Source organism: Pleurodeles waltl, chromosome 5 (assembly GCF_031143425.1).
Source record: "Pleurodeles waltl isolate 20211129_DDA chromosome 5, aPleWal1.hap1.20221129, whole genome shotgun sequence".
Taxonomy (NCBI): Eukaryota; Metazoa; Chordata; class Amphibia; order Caudata; family Salamandridae; genus Pleurodeles; species Pleurodeles waltl.
The window spans coordinates 792,514,397-792,530,599 of record NC_090444.1 but is presented as its reverse complement, the minus strand read 5'-3'; the positions used below and the strand labels follow the sequence as shown (position 1 = coordinate 792,530,599).

At 42.8% G+C, this 16,203-nt stretch overlaps 1 protein-coding gene across 2 annotated transcripts in view; it reads right to left on the bottom strand.

The window, feature by feature from the left end:
• The window catches only part of NCOA7 (nuclear receptor coactivator 7), a 934,107-nt gene extending 918,198 nt beyond the window's left edge, over positions 1–15,909 (bottom strand). Inside the window, exon 1 of one of the 2 annotated variants that reach the window (XM_069234813.1) lies at positions 15,510–15,909. The gene's annotated coding sequence lies outside the window, so the exon portion shown is untranslated. The remainder of the gene's footprint in view (positions 1–15,509) is intronic. The other variant, XM_069234809.1, reaches the window with a different exon arrangement.
• Between the last annotated feature and the right edge of the window lie 294 nt (positions 15,910–16,203).

The window sequence follows — 16,203 nt, the reverse complement described above, 5'->3', positions numbered from 1 at the left end:
GTGTAGAGATCCACTGTATGTCATGGAGTGGAGAGGCACTGTGTGGTGTGGAGTGGACTGTCAGTGAGTGGCGTGGAGTGGACTGGAGTGGCACTGCATGGAGTGAGGGGAATCTTGTGGCATAGGGTAGAGTTGTCTGGTGTGTTGTGGAATTATGTTGTGTGGAGTTGTGTGGCCGGAGTGGAATTATGTGGCATGGGGAAGTGGAATGGCGTAGATTGGAGTGCAATCATGTGGAGTTGAATTTAGTGGAGTGGCATGAAGAGGAATTGTGTGGAACTGTGTGGCAAGGAGGAAAGGCATGGAAATGTGTGGCCTGGAATGGAATGGAATTATGTTGTGTGGAATTGTGTAGTGTGCAGAAGAAGTGTGTGGCATAGAGTGGAGTGGAATTGTGTGGCATGTAATGGAATATTGTGCTGTGGTATTGTGTGCCACTGCGTGGAATTATGTTGTGTGGAGTGGGATCATGCTAGTGCAGTGTAACTATGTGCAGTGTAATTATGTGGCATGGAACTGTGTGGCACGGAGTGGAGAAGAGTTGTGTGGCATGGAATTGTGGGGTGTGGAGTAGAATTGTGTTCCATTAAATTGTGTAGCGTACAGTGGAATTGTGTGGCATGGAGGGGAATTGTGTGCCAGGGAGAGTTATTGTGTGCCGTGGAGTGGAACTATGTGCCATGCAGTAGAGTAAAATTGTGTGGCATAGAGTAGAGAGAAATTGTGTAGTGTGGAGAGGCATTGTGTGGCATTGAGTGGAGTGGCTTTGTATGAAGCAGAGTTTCATAGTGTGGTCTGGAAAGATGCCCAGGTTGCTTCTGAATTGCCCTATGGCACTTCAATGCCTCTTGCTAAATAAATTTAATTATAATCCACTATGTTACCAATAATCTGAATCACAGATGTGTGTACGATCTGATGGCTTTGATTCTGATGCAGGAGCTTGTGTGTATTTACTGCACTTCTTCTCTTGGACCTCTCCGCTGCCTTTGACACAGTTGGCCATGACACCCTAATACAAAGACTCTATGAAGAAAGCATAGAGGGGACTGCTCTCAACTGGATCTCATCCTACTTTCAGAACAAAACAGATGTCATCCATACTCCCCCCGTTCTCATCCAAACAGTACTTCACAAAAGCAAGGGTCCCAAAAGGCTCTATCATCTCACCCCTACTTTTTAACATCTACATGAAGTAATTACTGGCAACGATCAATGGGTTAAGCTCACATGCTACAACTATGCAGATGACTCACAGATACTCCTTAAATTGGAGAGCCCCAAAGACACCTGCAACTCAAAAATCTTCAGTTGCCTCAGAACCGTTGGTCAGTGGATAACATGGAGCCATTTCAAATTCAACGCTTCCAAAACAGAAATACTCAAATGTGGTGAATGGAAAAATTATGCGCCACTCTGCATCTAGCCTGACGAACTGGGGCACCCTCCTAAAGTACCTCAGAAAGTAAACAACTTTGTAATTACCATGGACTTCAAGTTAACAATGAATGCCCAAGTGGACAAACTAGCAAGATCAAGCTTTATCACCATGAAAACTCTGTGACGCATCTTCTCCCACCTGGGATTTCCACACACGGTTCAGGCTACTATCTCTCCTGGGCTGTCTAAACTCAATTATGCCAGTGGCCTCTATTATGGATCCTCTCTATCAACTATGAAAAGACTACAACGGATTCAGAACCCTGCTGCCAGACTACTCATACGAGTAAAGCCACAAGGCCACATCTCCCCTGCTTTGAGACCTCTACATTGGTTACCGGTTGACAGAAGATGCACCTTCAAGCTGCTTTGAATCACCCACAAAGCAATACATGGACCAGGACTGCTTTTCATCAGGAATAAAATCACCAAATACATTCAACAAAGAAACCTGGACTCAAAATTGGCTCCTCTCCTCAAAAATCTGCCATACAAGAGAAGACCAAAGGTGGTACATCTTTCTCAAGCAGCCAAACAATGGAATTCATTACCCTTAAATATAAGATCTGTAGATAACTATATTATCTTCAGAAAACTACTCAAGAGTTGTCTCTTTCCTACATATCCACAATCCTCAAACACTAATGTACAGCGTAGCCCTGTGTATGTAAACATTTATAATTTCATTTTATGTATTATACTTTGATTAAATGTATGTATTGGGGTATGTGTATTTCTTTGTACAAATATGTATAAGAACTATGGAGTTTACAATATATAGATATGCTTTAGGACTTCTTAACAAATGTATTTATTACTTGTAATTATATATATATGTGTGTGTGTGTGTATATATATATACATATATAAATATATATATATATATATATATATATATATATATATATATATATATATATATATATATATATATATATAATTCTATGCTTAACATGTGTATAGGCCATTGCATAGTTTTTATACAAGTTGTTTGATTAGATGCTTATGGTATCTGTTTTATTTATCTATCACTATATGGAAATATCATCAACTATTTTACCTACAAGCGCTTCATTACTGAAATATTGAGGAAAGCAGAACATTTCTAAAAGGTTTAGTAAAAAATGCACAAATAAATGAGCTTCACGCACAGCCACACTTGAAAATCTGAGTTTATATAATACAACTTTAAATCTCAATATATTATATGTATATACCCTTTCTATGTTGTCATGTATCTATGTATTTATTACTTTACTCCTACAGTAGAAAAGAGAAACGAGAAAAAAAATTGCTTTCACTCTCTCTCTCTCAATATATCCTCTATCTCCACTCTCTGCCTCATCCCAAACCTCATTCTACCACTATGATCTACAAAATAACCCTTTCTAAACTCTTCCCTCCTTTATCCCTCCTAGCTCACCCCAAACCTCAGTTTACTACTATGATCTTCCAAACAACCCTCTCTAAATTCAACCCTCATGTAGCCCTCTTTTGGCTCATCCTAAACCACTTTTTTCCTACTATGATCTACATAATCCCTTTCTACAGACTCTTCTCTCCTCCATCTCTCCTTTTACTCATCCCAAACCTCATATTACTACTATGGCCCCCCAATTAAGACTTTCTAAACTCTACCCTGTTCTATCCTGCCTTATCCTGTTCAATTCAACTAAAAGATTCACATGTCTATGGCTCAAATTAACTCATATTTTCCTATACTAATTCACCACTAATCCCTTTGGGTTCTACTCGCTGAAAAACGCTTCAACACTTCGTCAGCGGTAGTAAGCACTATGTAAATACAATTACAATTACAACACTTGGGCGAGAACTGGTTTGTTTATAACTAAATGTGTTTTAGGCCAGGAGAGGTTACTAGGCGAGGGAGTTACATATATCATACCTGTTGGGGATGAAGGAGATCGCTACAAATGTTAAAAGCCTTTTCCAAGCAGGAGCAGCAGAGGTGTTCAGTACTCAATCATGATAGAGAATGACAGTGAGTAACAATCACCATGTTATGAGAAGAGTTGAACAGACAGACTGTTGAAGGTTTACATGAAAGATATCCTAGAGCTGAAAACTGGGGAACTGTATGACAACTTTCTCAGAAGTTAGGAATGGGCGATGGTAGAAGAAGAATCAACATGGATAAGGGGTAGGTGGGAGGGGACAGAAGCACACAGACAAGGGTGGTGGGAGGGAAAGACAAAATAGTACCTCGATCACAGCCCGAGCAGTGGACGGACACTAATTAAGATGACTCAATCAGTGTTTGGTGCATGCTCCACAGAAAACAAAGTGACGCCTGTCACCCTCTGGCAAATTAGGAGGCAGTAAGAAGAATGACAATAATGCCAGTGAATGGTAAGCATTGTGCAGGCTCCAAATCCTTAAAAGTAAACAATACCCACTGCAGCAAGGACAGCACATACACTGTCTGCAGGTGAGACCAAAAAATGTGAAGGACTCAACAACAGTCCTCTGGATGAAAACGACTGGCTGAAAGCCACTATGAGAAAGTATATTATTATATATAAAATTATATTAAAATCAAAAGGTCTTGGCTAATGCCAGACCCAAAAATCAAATATTAAAATCGAAACATTTATAATATATTCAGAACACGATTTTAAAGAAGGATTGCTAATTACAGGGAAGTAGCACACAATTTTTTTTTTAAAGTAATAGAGGAGAGTGAAAGAGAATAAAATGGTGGTTGTTGGGGAGAACGTGGAAGTATAAGTACAGATGCACCTTTTGAAATGCTATTAATTAGTACTAATGAGTGGTGGAAGGGACCATGCATCATAATGTTAGTAAAGAGCAGATTACTATCTGTGTACCTGCATATATGGTTTATGTCATGGCACTTTTATGTATATTTGTTTTTAAAACAAACATATTTACCAAAACCATGATGCATGGTAGTAAATTTCAGATAACTAGAAGGTGTGTTTGCTTATGTAAAAGTAACTGTAACATGCAATCTTTGAAGCAGTAAATAGTGTTTTACTTGAGTCAATTTAATTGCACTGCGGAAGTGAACTGGAATTTGACCTTTACACTGTATTAATAAATGTGTGAATCAGTGTTCAATAGCACCTTTGCTCTCAGTGGTGTGTTTTGTATTCAGGAGGTGCTGCACACTGAAGTACCTGAAGTGGATGCTGAAATTCAGATGACTGGATGGGCAGGTGCTCACGTAGGGAGGAGCCTATTTACAATTTCTGTTGCTGTCTCCGCGAACAATCAAAGATCTGGGGCACATGGTGATATTTTGCGACAAGTGTATTGTAGATCAGGCTCTAAGGTATCTTTAAATGGCCAATCAGTGACGTGAAACCGTGGATGGAGAGCGCAGGAGGGGAATACATAAGTGCTACGTGTTAATGCAATGACATGATTCTTGGAAACATTTCTAAGCGCCATCAGTTGGACTATTAAGAAGGAAATGGACAACAGTGCATTTTAATCTCTATTCAATTCATTTCTGTATTTAATCATCTGAATTACTGCTTAGTAACTATCACGTTTTTCAAAAGTCTGATGCTTCCCAAATAGGTTCACTTAATACAAGCACCATTACATGCAAATTACATGGGGATGTAGCTTATCAATAATGCAGCAGGCTGGGGCCCAGCAGCTTAAGGGGCCCTCTGCATTCCCAGTAGAAGCTGTTTTTAACTATCAAATCCGGGAATAGGAAGCCCATTCCCATTGCTTGCATTAGGGCTCACAGCTCTCTTACTACGACATGGACATGACTTACATTTTATCCTAAGGGCCTAGTCTTCAGTGAACAAGGAGGAAGTTCGACCCATAGTTCAGGCCCTCGCCTACAATAAAAGAGCAAAAATGAGGCACCTGGCGGCATCTAGGTGTGCGGACGGGACACGTTTATGTCATTGCTAACCAGGTACACATGCAGCCTGGCAACGCGCTAAGGTGCTTCTCCAAGCACCCATCCTCCTGGCCTGCATTAACACATGTTTGAAAACAGGCGGGAATGCCCTCCGGCGGTCCATGATGCGCATCGCAAGATGCGGGCGCCCTCCCCTGATGGAGCACCTTAATATATCAGCTGCTATTCTACAAATATTCTTATGATCTGACTAAACGTTCTCCAGGTACCTTTGTAACGGAGATAAACGTATTAATCTGGAGCAGTTTTATTTTGTCAAAACTGTGTCTCCTCTTTCTTTTCTCGAGGAAGTGAAGTGTTAGGTGATAAAGGGAATCACGATATACTGTGAGGGCAGAGGAAACCTGACATCCTCATGAATACCCGCCGAGTCAACAGATTTTTTTGGGCCAAAACAATAAACATCTACCATCCTTCCGCCCTCAACTGCCCACGCCGCCCCCTCGCCCCCCACTCAAGCCCGGTAGAACCCGAGAAGTTTCGCCACATTGCCAATGAAGTCTACTTTCAACAAGTATTGAAAAAACGTCATATTGAACGTAGCTTTTCAATCTCAGCTGAAGACACTTGTGTCTTGTAGGGTTGCCAACTTTCCCAGAGAAACATACAGGCCATATGTTGTTGTTGTAATGTTTGATCAAAAATACATAAAAAATAATAGCGATCGATAAAAGAACTGGAAGAAGCCGTAAATAAAGAATAGAGCGACATTTGTTTAAAACCTGCCATTGAAAATTTAAAACCAGTGAAAGTGCAAAAGAATGTAGCTAACCTGTGATTGAAATTGGCCTATCCCTCTTTAAAAAAGGAATGTTATGAACAACAGGAGAACACCAGTATCCTACCACATTACCAGGGAAGTCGCAGAAGGATATGTATTAATTTCTCTGAAATGTTTTCATAACAGCAGTGACTCAGACCCATCTAGCAAGAACTTTGAAGGTCCACACAGAGGCTGTTTTCTAGGATGATGCCAAGAAAGAGGACGTGGGAAACAATGGATGAATCAGGAACAAGGCACAAGGAGACAAACTTACAGATGCAGCAACAAGAACTAATTCTCCATCTATAACCTTTTTCCAAAGACACTTGGTAAAGCAGAAATCAATCTCCTCAGAAAAGGCATGCCATTCATATCTACAACCAGACCTGATTATGTCAAAAGAAGCCGGGAACAGCTTCAGTTGTTCTGCGAAAATGCGCTCAACAGGTTTTTTTTTAAACAAGGAAAATCTATCTTAAAGATTGTTCTCCAGTCTAATAAAGCTATTCAGGTTTTACCCTATATATACAACGAAATAGTGGTCGCCAGCAGGTATCTACAGGTAGGACAATGTTTTCATAGAAAAAAGTTTTTTTGACTTGCCTATATCTTTGGCGTAATTTGACAAACCTTCAAAAAAAAAATTTAAATCCAAATTTGTATATCTAGAGGCGCGAATATTCATAAACATTCATGAATGCGCATGCAAATAGAAGCGCTGTAATTGGCTGGCCACCACCTAAACAGAAAGTTGCAGCGGAAATTTTAACGTCCCAGGACACTGTCCTCATGCCTGAAAAACAAAATGAAAAGTAGCATAAGGGGTCAGGTTGGAGGTGACATGACCCCAGGGTTTGGAGTATAGCGGTGTTTGAGGGTCACATTATGGGTTTTAAATTATTTTTTTCACCATGCGTGATATTCGCGAATATTCAAGAATATTCCGGAATATTAGGGAATAAGCAAAAAAAAATTAAAAAAACATTCACAGACTCATTAATACACTAATTCATTCACTCATGCATGCACTCAGAAACTCAGGTGCCCACTCACACACCCACTCAGACATTCTTGCACTTACTCAGACTCACACATAGACTCACACACTCACTAGACACTTATGAGCCCACTCACAGATACACTGACAGAGACAGGCCCTGTGGCCAACCCCTTCCGTGCACAGCAAAAGGCCATGCACAGCGCAGGGTTGGGGTGTTATAAGGGTTTGACTGCAGAGCCAGACCGCAAGGCCGTGCTCAGCAGTGATTGGATTAACGCATAGTAATTAAAATTACTTTATGTTAAAAAACTATAAAAATCCACTGAAAAAACTAAAAGTTACAGGGATGTTATAGTTAGGTTCTGAATTTACTCATACAAAAACATAGAAATTCAGCAGTCATAGTTAGGGTTATTTCAACTAACTATAATTCGCCCCCTAAGGTAACTATAACTTGCGACTTAGCCATGTACAGCTAATTATTCCACATAGTATATCACTAATGAGACTTTCTATTACATCTTTGATATTATCATTGCAACATTTGCAATAAAATCATGATGAGAAAACTGTGCATGGCAAGGATGCGAGTTATAGTTACATTAGTGCGCGAATTTTGGAAGGATAGATTCAAATGTAGACATTATCTGATCATGGGTTTTCGTATTCATGCAATACATTTAACTTTAAAGACAACAGACAATTTTGAAAAATACAAATGCTTCAGCCGTTCTAGAGAGAACTACGTAACCCACAATGCACTGTATACAATCCTAACTCACCAAATAAGTACTGCACAAAATGAATCTGACATGGAGCTGTGGTGCGATTTCTCTTCATGGAAGACCAAAACTACATTCCCATAATGCTTATGAAGGAGAAAGCCCTTTAATCTCACAGAAGCTACTTCAGTAGTTACAGCGAACTTGGAAGGTAAGTGAAATCGCTATTAATTGGGAGAAGTTGTGTACTGCGTGGGAAAAACGTTTCCGGAAAGCACAGCAACTTTGAGGGCTAATTCTTGGAGGGAAAGAGTGGAGCGTGTGTAACAGGCATCAACATTTTATTTCTGGGAGTTTTGCAAAACTCCGGATTGAGTTTCTGCATGCAGGAATCGGGAGGTTGGAGACTAGCCTTGAAATCGGTAGTCTCCCGCTTGAATCGGGAGGATTGGCGTGTATGCACATTTATGTTCTAAAAGGAACACGATGAATTCCCAGGTGTATTAGCAGGAAAACTAAAGACAACGCCCCTAGATTGTACAACAATACAGGTACCATATAAGCTTCACTCCTTTTATTTTGTCTGTGTTAAATGTTTATGTATGTGTATTTATGTGTTGTGCTTAAATAATTTAGCGAAATGCTGAGTAATCTAATCAAGCTCATTAACTCTAAGCCCTGTGTCTCTGAACTCATTTATCGACAATTTCCTGGCAAATGGGGGTTCCTTGTTTTTCGTTCACGCAAAGGCTCTAATTCCAAGATCCTGGTCTGTCCACTGGGAGACAAGGGGCCAGGATTTACAATACTAGCATATGTATCCACATAAGGTTACTGTGATTCCAAGTTTTCTCACCGGAATGGGGAATAACATGCACCTAAGATTATTGGGTGCAATTCCGCATGATTTCTCCCTTCTGGGGAAACAGCAGGCCCGATTCTGCACACATTTACTACAATGTTGAAAAAGGTGGTAAATGTTGCAGGGGCTTTTTTCTTGGCTTTGTAGGGTTAAAGGGGCAGCGGTGCAGTGGAAGGACAGGCTTTGTTGTACTTCAGCTGGGAGGCGTTTTTCTTTTCCCCTCTTGGTGAAGTATGAGAAACGTATAGGGTGTGTTGGGGCCAGGTACAGCAACTGCATGCAGGCCCCACAGCTCATCACAAGTATTTGGGCTTTGTCTCCAGGTTTCGGATTTTCAGGTCCAGAATATGAGATCTGAAGACCCGTCGCAGCGCTTCAGCACTATAAAATGAAGACATGACTACTGCCATTATATTATTATACAATTAATTAATTCTCATAACATTTGACAGCCAGCAGGACGGCTCGGTGAGTTAAAACCTCACAGTTGCAGGGAATCTGCGGGTCCTGGCTTCGACTCCATACATGGCTGATTCAGCATTTAATTCTTCGGAGGTCGATACACTGAGTACCCATAAATTAAGCAACATGAAATACTATTACATTGTGTGTGTTAGAAGTGCTGTATCAAGGGCTATGTAAAAACGCATTAAAATTAAATTGGTGACAACGCATATTCAGCTACTGGTGCTGTTGCGCCTCCAATGGCAATAACGCTTGCTTCTGCTGTGTGGCGTGCATGGCCTATCAAATGACACAGTCAGAGGATCAGCGAGAGCTCAGCAAAAGAGACTGACCTTTTCCCCGATGAGAGGTGAGGCGAAATGCTGCACAACCAAAGTACACTATACAACTTTCTAAGATGTGACGTGCTGTTTTCAGACACAGTGGCTCTGTTTTTGCACTGAGTGTCATGGGTTATCTTTGAAGGAAAATCCTCTTTATGTAGGAAGAGGCCCACATCCCGTTTACGGCTGACCAGAGCTAAATGTACACATCATAAACTGCATTTGAGCTTATATTTCCAAAATGCATAGAACAAATTCAGAAGTTGATTTGTAGGAATATCTCCTCCTGTTCAGACCTGGCATTCACTGTATTAGTGAGAAAAACAAGGCCACCGCTAGTACACCATAAAAGCTTGAATACTGATACCATGAAAACCAAAATCTAGAAAGTGGCCTTGGTGGAGGGTTGCTTGCTTACAAAGCAGCCAGGTGTACCATATTATTGGTAGGGCCGAGCTCATATCAGTAGTTCCAAGGGGAAGCTGGATGATAGGCAACGTGAGGTCTGATTTACACAGTATGTACCAGCTAAATCACTTTTGCTCATGTACTAACCCCATGTGCAAGATGGAAAGCTTTTTCTGAATCACAAACTTCATTTAGAAAGGCATAACAAATCACAATCTCGAAGGGGAAAGTTAAGGGCATTCCTTCGAAAATTAAAATTGGTAAATTATATACCAATGATTTGCAACCATAATTCCCACTTCTAATTACTGATTTGTACCAACTCCCAAGTTGGGCTTTTAACTGATTTGCAAGGGGGAAGAGGTCCCCTTCGGGAACTGATGTTGAAGTTGAGTAGGCAGTGGTGCACTAGACCATTGGCTGCTCTTACTTGAAGTTTTCCAAAATGGGAAAAAATATTTTTAAACCAGCACGGGTCCTTTAACCCTTTCGTAGGGTGTGTCGTCCAATGGTCGATGCAATATGTGTCTGTCAGCCATTAGCCAACACCTGGGAGAGTTTCAGTGAATCCTCCGGTGCTGATTCTTTGTTTCCTCTGGGGGAGACACAAAAACGCTTCTCTCCCCGATGTTGTGTCATCAGCACCCATGGAGGCATGCTGAAGTCACTCCCCCCCCCCCACTGAAGTGGACAGGAAGAACAGGTAAGCATCATCTCCCACTCCGGTGAGAAAAAAGGCCAAAACAGCCTCCCCAGCCTCAAGGGAGTGCTCATTTGAAAGGGAAGACCCTACCCTTTTAAATGAGGCCTTCTTAATAGGGCTTCCTGGCAGTGGATCACCGTCACACTGTGACCCACAGCCAGCAGGATACCTCACTAGACACCAGGGATGATATCTCGAGGGGCAAATTAAAAAAAAAATACCATGGCTCTCTGCAAATTTCAGAACTTTCCATCACAGAAATGTGAGGAAAATGTGTTTTTTTAATCAAAGTTTGAGGGTTGCAAGGGATTCTGGGTAAAGAAACATGGTGAGAGCGACAGAAGTCAGCCCACTCTGGATACCCCTAGGTGTCTAGTTTTCAAAAACATACTAGCTTGCTAGGTTTTCCTATGTGCCAGCTGAACTAGGATCCAAAATCTGGAGCTACCCATATTGGAAAAAAAGGGTTGGTTTTCGGTGGAAAAATGTGATACGTCCATGTTGCATTTTGGGCCGCTTCCTGTTGTGGGCACTAGATCTATCCACACAAGTGAGGTACCATTTTATCGGAAGACTTAAGGGAATCCCCGGTGGAACGAAGTCTGTGGCTCCCCACAGGTTCCAGAACTTTCCATCACAGAAATGTGACAAAAATTTGTTTTTTAGTCAACATTTGAGGTTTGCAAGGGATTCTGGGTAAAACTTGTGGTGAGAGCCACACAAGTCAGCTCACCCTGGATACCCCTAAGATGCATCCATGTTATATTTTGGGCTGTTTCCTGACACGGGCACTAGGCCTACCCACACAAGTGAGGTAGCATTTTTATCGGGGCACTTAGGGGAATGCCAGGCGGATGGAAGTTGTTGGCTCCCTGCAGATTCCAGAACTTACATCACAGAAATGTTAGGAAAATGTTTTTGTTTTTTAGTAGAAGTTTGAAGTTTGCAAGGTATTCTGGTTAAAAACACATGGTGAGAGCCATGCAAATCAGCCCACCCTGGATACCCCTAGGTGTCTAGTTTTGAAAAATGCACAGGCTGGCTAGGTTTCCCTACGTGCCAGCTGAGCTAGGGTCCAAAATCTAGAGCTACCCACTTTGGGAAAAAGGGGCCAGTTTTTCCCTATTTCTTCAAAAAACTAAATATTTTGCTATGTTTTGGCTATTTTTTCGCTCCCTTCCAAGGGAATCCACAAACCCTGGGTACCTTTAGATTGCACAGGAAGTTGGGGAAAAAGTAAGCAAATTTGACTTGGATACCCACTCTGGAAAAAAGTTGGGAAGCCCTAAGCTCAAATTACCTGAAATAGCCAGAAAAGGGCCCAGAATGGAGGGTGGCGTGGGGGCATCAAGGGGTGTGATTGGGGGTAGTAATAGCAGCTAAGGGGTTAAAAAAAGGTTTACATTTTGGAAAGCAATCACAGGGATGATGGTATCCTGTCCCTTGACGGCCATCATCTCTGTGATTGTAGCCTATCACAGAGGGGTTGCACACTGTAACCTGATTAATTCATATTAATTAATGAGGCTGTTCCGCAACCTGTGGATATGTGGTATTTTGTGACTCAACTTATTTGTACATAGATTGGATTGAAAAATCAGGCTGCATTTGTAAAAAGTGGGTGAGCAATTTGTGACCACTTTTTTAATGCAATCTTTGCACATCAAACCCTAACGAATCATTTTTTTGTAGTGTCAGCCAAAGAGTAGTGGGAGCTCAAGCTTGTTATCCCTCTAACCCTGATAGCCAGGACCAAGTCCTAATAAAAATGAGAGAAGGAAAAATCTGCATATGCAATGTGCATCAATGTCACTTCATCATAAGAAGGACTTTGACAACCTGCTTCTGCCCTCCTTTATTCCGAATGGAAATGTGAAAAGAACTTTGAAGTTATTACTAATGTAAAGCACATTAATATTTTCCATGCATTTAGAGTTTACCTTGTGAATGAGTCAAAATACAATTTTAAAACAAGAGTTACACCTGTTTGGTGCATTTAAAAAAGGCAGTTTTTTCAACAAGCCAATGCTTTGCCTTGAATGTTATAATGTGTGGGTACCAGTGGTCTTAGAAGTGAGAAATGGTATTGATTAGCAGACGTATATGCCTCTGACACCCAACCTAAGGCCTTCACAAAATGCTAAACATTCCTCTACACCGTGTCTCACAGATAGAATGTGTATGCCAAATCATGAGCCTCAGACATGGTCAGCCAATAAACAATTTTAAAGGTCGTAGCTCAACAGCTGACCACTTATCATAAATTATAGGTGTGGCAGAAGCTCCACACGCCATTTTAACGTGTGTCTAAGACTGCTTACAGTGGAAAAATTGGTTATTGCGATGTAACAGAACAAACATGGCGACAGAGAGGCACACAGGGAGTGGTATTAGACTTGTCCAATTCCCCACAAGAGAACTTCCTTAATAATTAATGGGAAACTGGCAATACAAAATCAAAGGTCCGCAATGGAAGCAAAATACCATATTAACCTCGGTTTAGCTAGCTTTTTCGAGCATTAGCCTTGGTATTCCTCGCTGATGGTTCCCATACTACACAAGAAGACAGTAAACAAGCATTGGGAACGCAGATTAGTGTGGTGTTCGCTGTCAGTCTTTTGGCTTTGTCAGTGTTTATTTTGTTTTGTCATCGCTTTTGCAAAACTTTTTTAAAGAGGAAGTTGGTGGGCCCTCATCAACCTAAAAAACAAATGGCTAAAAGCAAAAATACTTTTGGGGTCTCAAAAAGCGTAGAATGCCATAGTAGCCCTTTGCCACTGAAGGGAACTACTTTATGTGTAGACATGCTTCTTTTGAAAGGTCAGAATGCCATAACTCACAGTGAAACTAACCAAGGGATGAAGCAGACTGATTCCTTGCTTCTTGTTGTGTGATGTAGTGGGCAGACGAAAAATGTGAACGAGACAATAACAAACCAGTGGATGAAGGATGAAGACTAGCTGAAAGCCTCTATGAGTAAGAATGCTGTACGTATAATTTAGGACAATCAGACGATCAAATCTAACTACAGGCCTAATAATGTGTCTCGTGTACTTGAAAACTCTTTACAAATTCAGACCAACAATAAAGCAAAGATAAGCTTGAACGTCCATCCTGATAGACAGTAAGTCCCATCTTGCCATTCCCTAGGCTCTACCACAACCTGAATGAACCATTGCCCAATAACTCACCAGCAGTCACGCCACCCACGTTCAGAATAAGGAGACCCAACAGAGGCCCTCCCTTGTTGCTGCTATGCTGACATACTGCTGCTCTGTTCATATCCAGCTCACAGCCATCTGCAATGCAAAACGCAATCTGCACTATTTATATTCATATCTCTAATACCAAGGGGGGAACTCAGCAAGTGGTAAGGACGTATATTAATGGCGCCATAAATTTGATTTTAGCATATTAACCAGGGCTGTTGATTGTTAGAGTGCCCTGTCACAGGAGGAACTACAATTCACAACCACTTTACAATGAGTCTTCGTTCGCCATCTTTGATTCCTAAACTGCTTGATTTTTTCGCGCATGGCATAGTATTTTATGGCGTACATAACTGCGTCATATGCAGAATGTTAGGCGGTATGTGCGTTTTTATGCGAGGCACAAGCTATTTTGAACGACACACAGAGTGACATATTGTATTGCTTTGTAATCGTATTTATATAGCGCTTACTACCCCTGACGAGGCGTCGAAGCGCTTTTATAAACCTGTATGGTCTATGTACTTAGCATGCCGGTCATATTACGTGAATGCAACCCATGGGCTTCTTACTCGCCTACGCTAGTTGTGTTCGGTTATATGGCCAAAGACGAGCTACATCAACAGTGAACTCAACACACAGTCAAAGAACATCTTACTTTTCTTGCAGCGGTGCTTGGAATATAAACAACAGTGGCGCACACCCCTGCCACCAGCACTTCGCACGCGTTCCCTTCGAGGGCGCCCCTTCTGCCCCCACAGCCGAGTCCATCGAGCTCACCTCGCGTGCACATAATGCAGCCCACGGTTTCCCATCCCGCACCCCTGCTCGGCACATGCTGACTCCAGCACAGCTACAGTCACGAGTTCCCAATTGGAACAAAAAGCAAAAGGTGGGCAATAGGGTGCTGTGTCCGTTTGCATCCCTCTGCTCCAGGCAAAGTTAAAGGACATTTTGCTTACTGGGTTCTACAGCCTGTTCAAGAGGGGGACAATAATGGGTGGGGCGTATCCTCTCCTGTCGGAATATTTATAGGGGATGAAGACGCACATCTTCCTCCTCGCCCTTAATTCTCTCTCTTAAGTCTCTAGTAGGATTGAAACTGGTTTTGAAAGCTGGTGCCACTAACATTTTTTTCAGGAAGATCATGTGTGTGTTCCAATGTGGTGAACCTATTCAGGTCTACAGGACGCAATTCGCCTGGTTAAAGGGCGAAAATGACTCGAATGTGGGAGAATCTGAGGGTTAAGTCTCACTACCAGTGGTAAAATCTCAGGAAGCTTCAGTGGGAGAGAACCGTCCATCGCCTTCAGTGTCAGGGCGGGAGCTGTCCATGCACAGGGCAGCTACTGTCAACACACCGCGTATGTTTTTATCCTGGGTATGTGCTCATCTTTCTTACGGTGCAGCTGGACTTGGGTTTGCCCGCGTGCATTTCCGTGGGCTACATCAGCGTGTGTCTGAGATTTTGTGCGCAAGAGATGCACCATATGTTTCCTCCATCCTCAGGGGCATACAACGCCGACGTTATTATTACATGAAATAATAACCCAAAGAACTGGACTTGATGGTTCACTGCTCCAGGTCTCCCACGGCTGACCCGGACTAACAGACGACGCAAGATTAACAATGCAGCACGCTAGGCCCCGAAGAGAGAAGCACCGAGTGCAGCAGCAGCGCACCTACCGGCCGCGACTCCTCCCAGCTGTCGGCTCCCTCCAGCTCCCTCGTGTGCTCCCTCCACGGGTACACCCGGCATGTCTCGCACGGCGAGTCCTCCGCCCCCTGCCAGGGAGAGCAAGGGATGCCAGTCGGGAAGAGACTGGGACGAGCTCCGCTGCTCTGACTCCTGGCCTAGTGGCGCTGTCCGCAGGCGCCGTGCAAGCCCCTCACTGCGGCCCGACAACTGCCGCAGCCCCAGGAAGCGGCACTATTAGCCGCAGACACCGCCGGCAGCACAACAACACCCGCGACAGCAGCGTGAGCCAGCCCTGCTCCAACTGCACTCCCGCCCCTTCCTCCCCCTCCCTGCTGCACTCACAGCTCAGCTCTCCCGCCGCCCCCGAAGCTGGAGCTGCCAAGTTATAGAGCTCCCAGCCTCCCTCCCGTAGCAGGGCTGGCCGCGCCTGCCGATGAAAGAGGATAACTCTTCCTTCTTATTAGGGGGCCACACAGGTGCAGCATCCCACTGAAAGAAATGCCACAGTTTTGTGCCACTGTTACCGTTATGCTTTACAGTGAGGCGAGGGTGATCAACCTAGTGGGTTGCAAGGTGCTTGCCATGAGTGACAGCTTAAGAATTTTTGAGGCCCTGGGCGAGATATATATTAGGGCCTCTGTTTGGAACAACTTTGAATCTACTCCCCCTTTTTGGCCTATT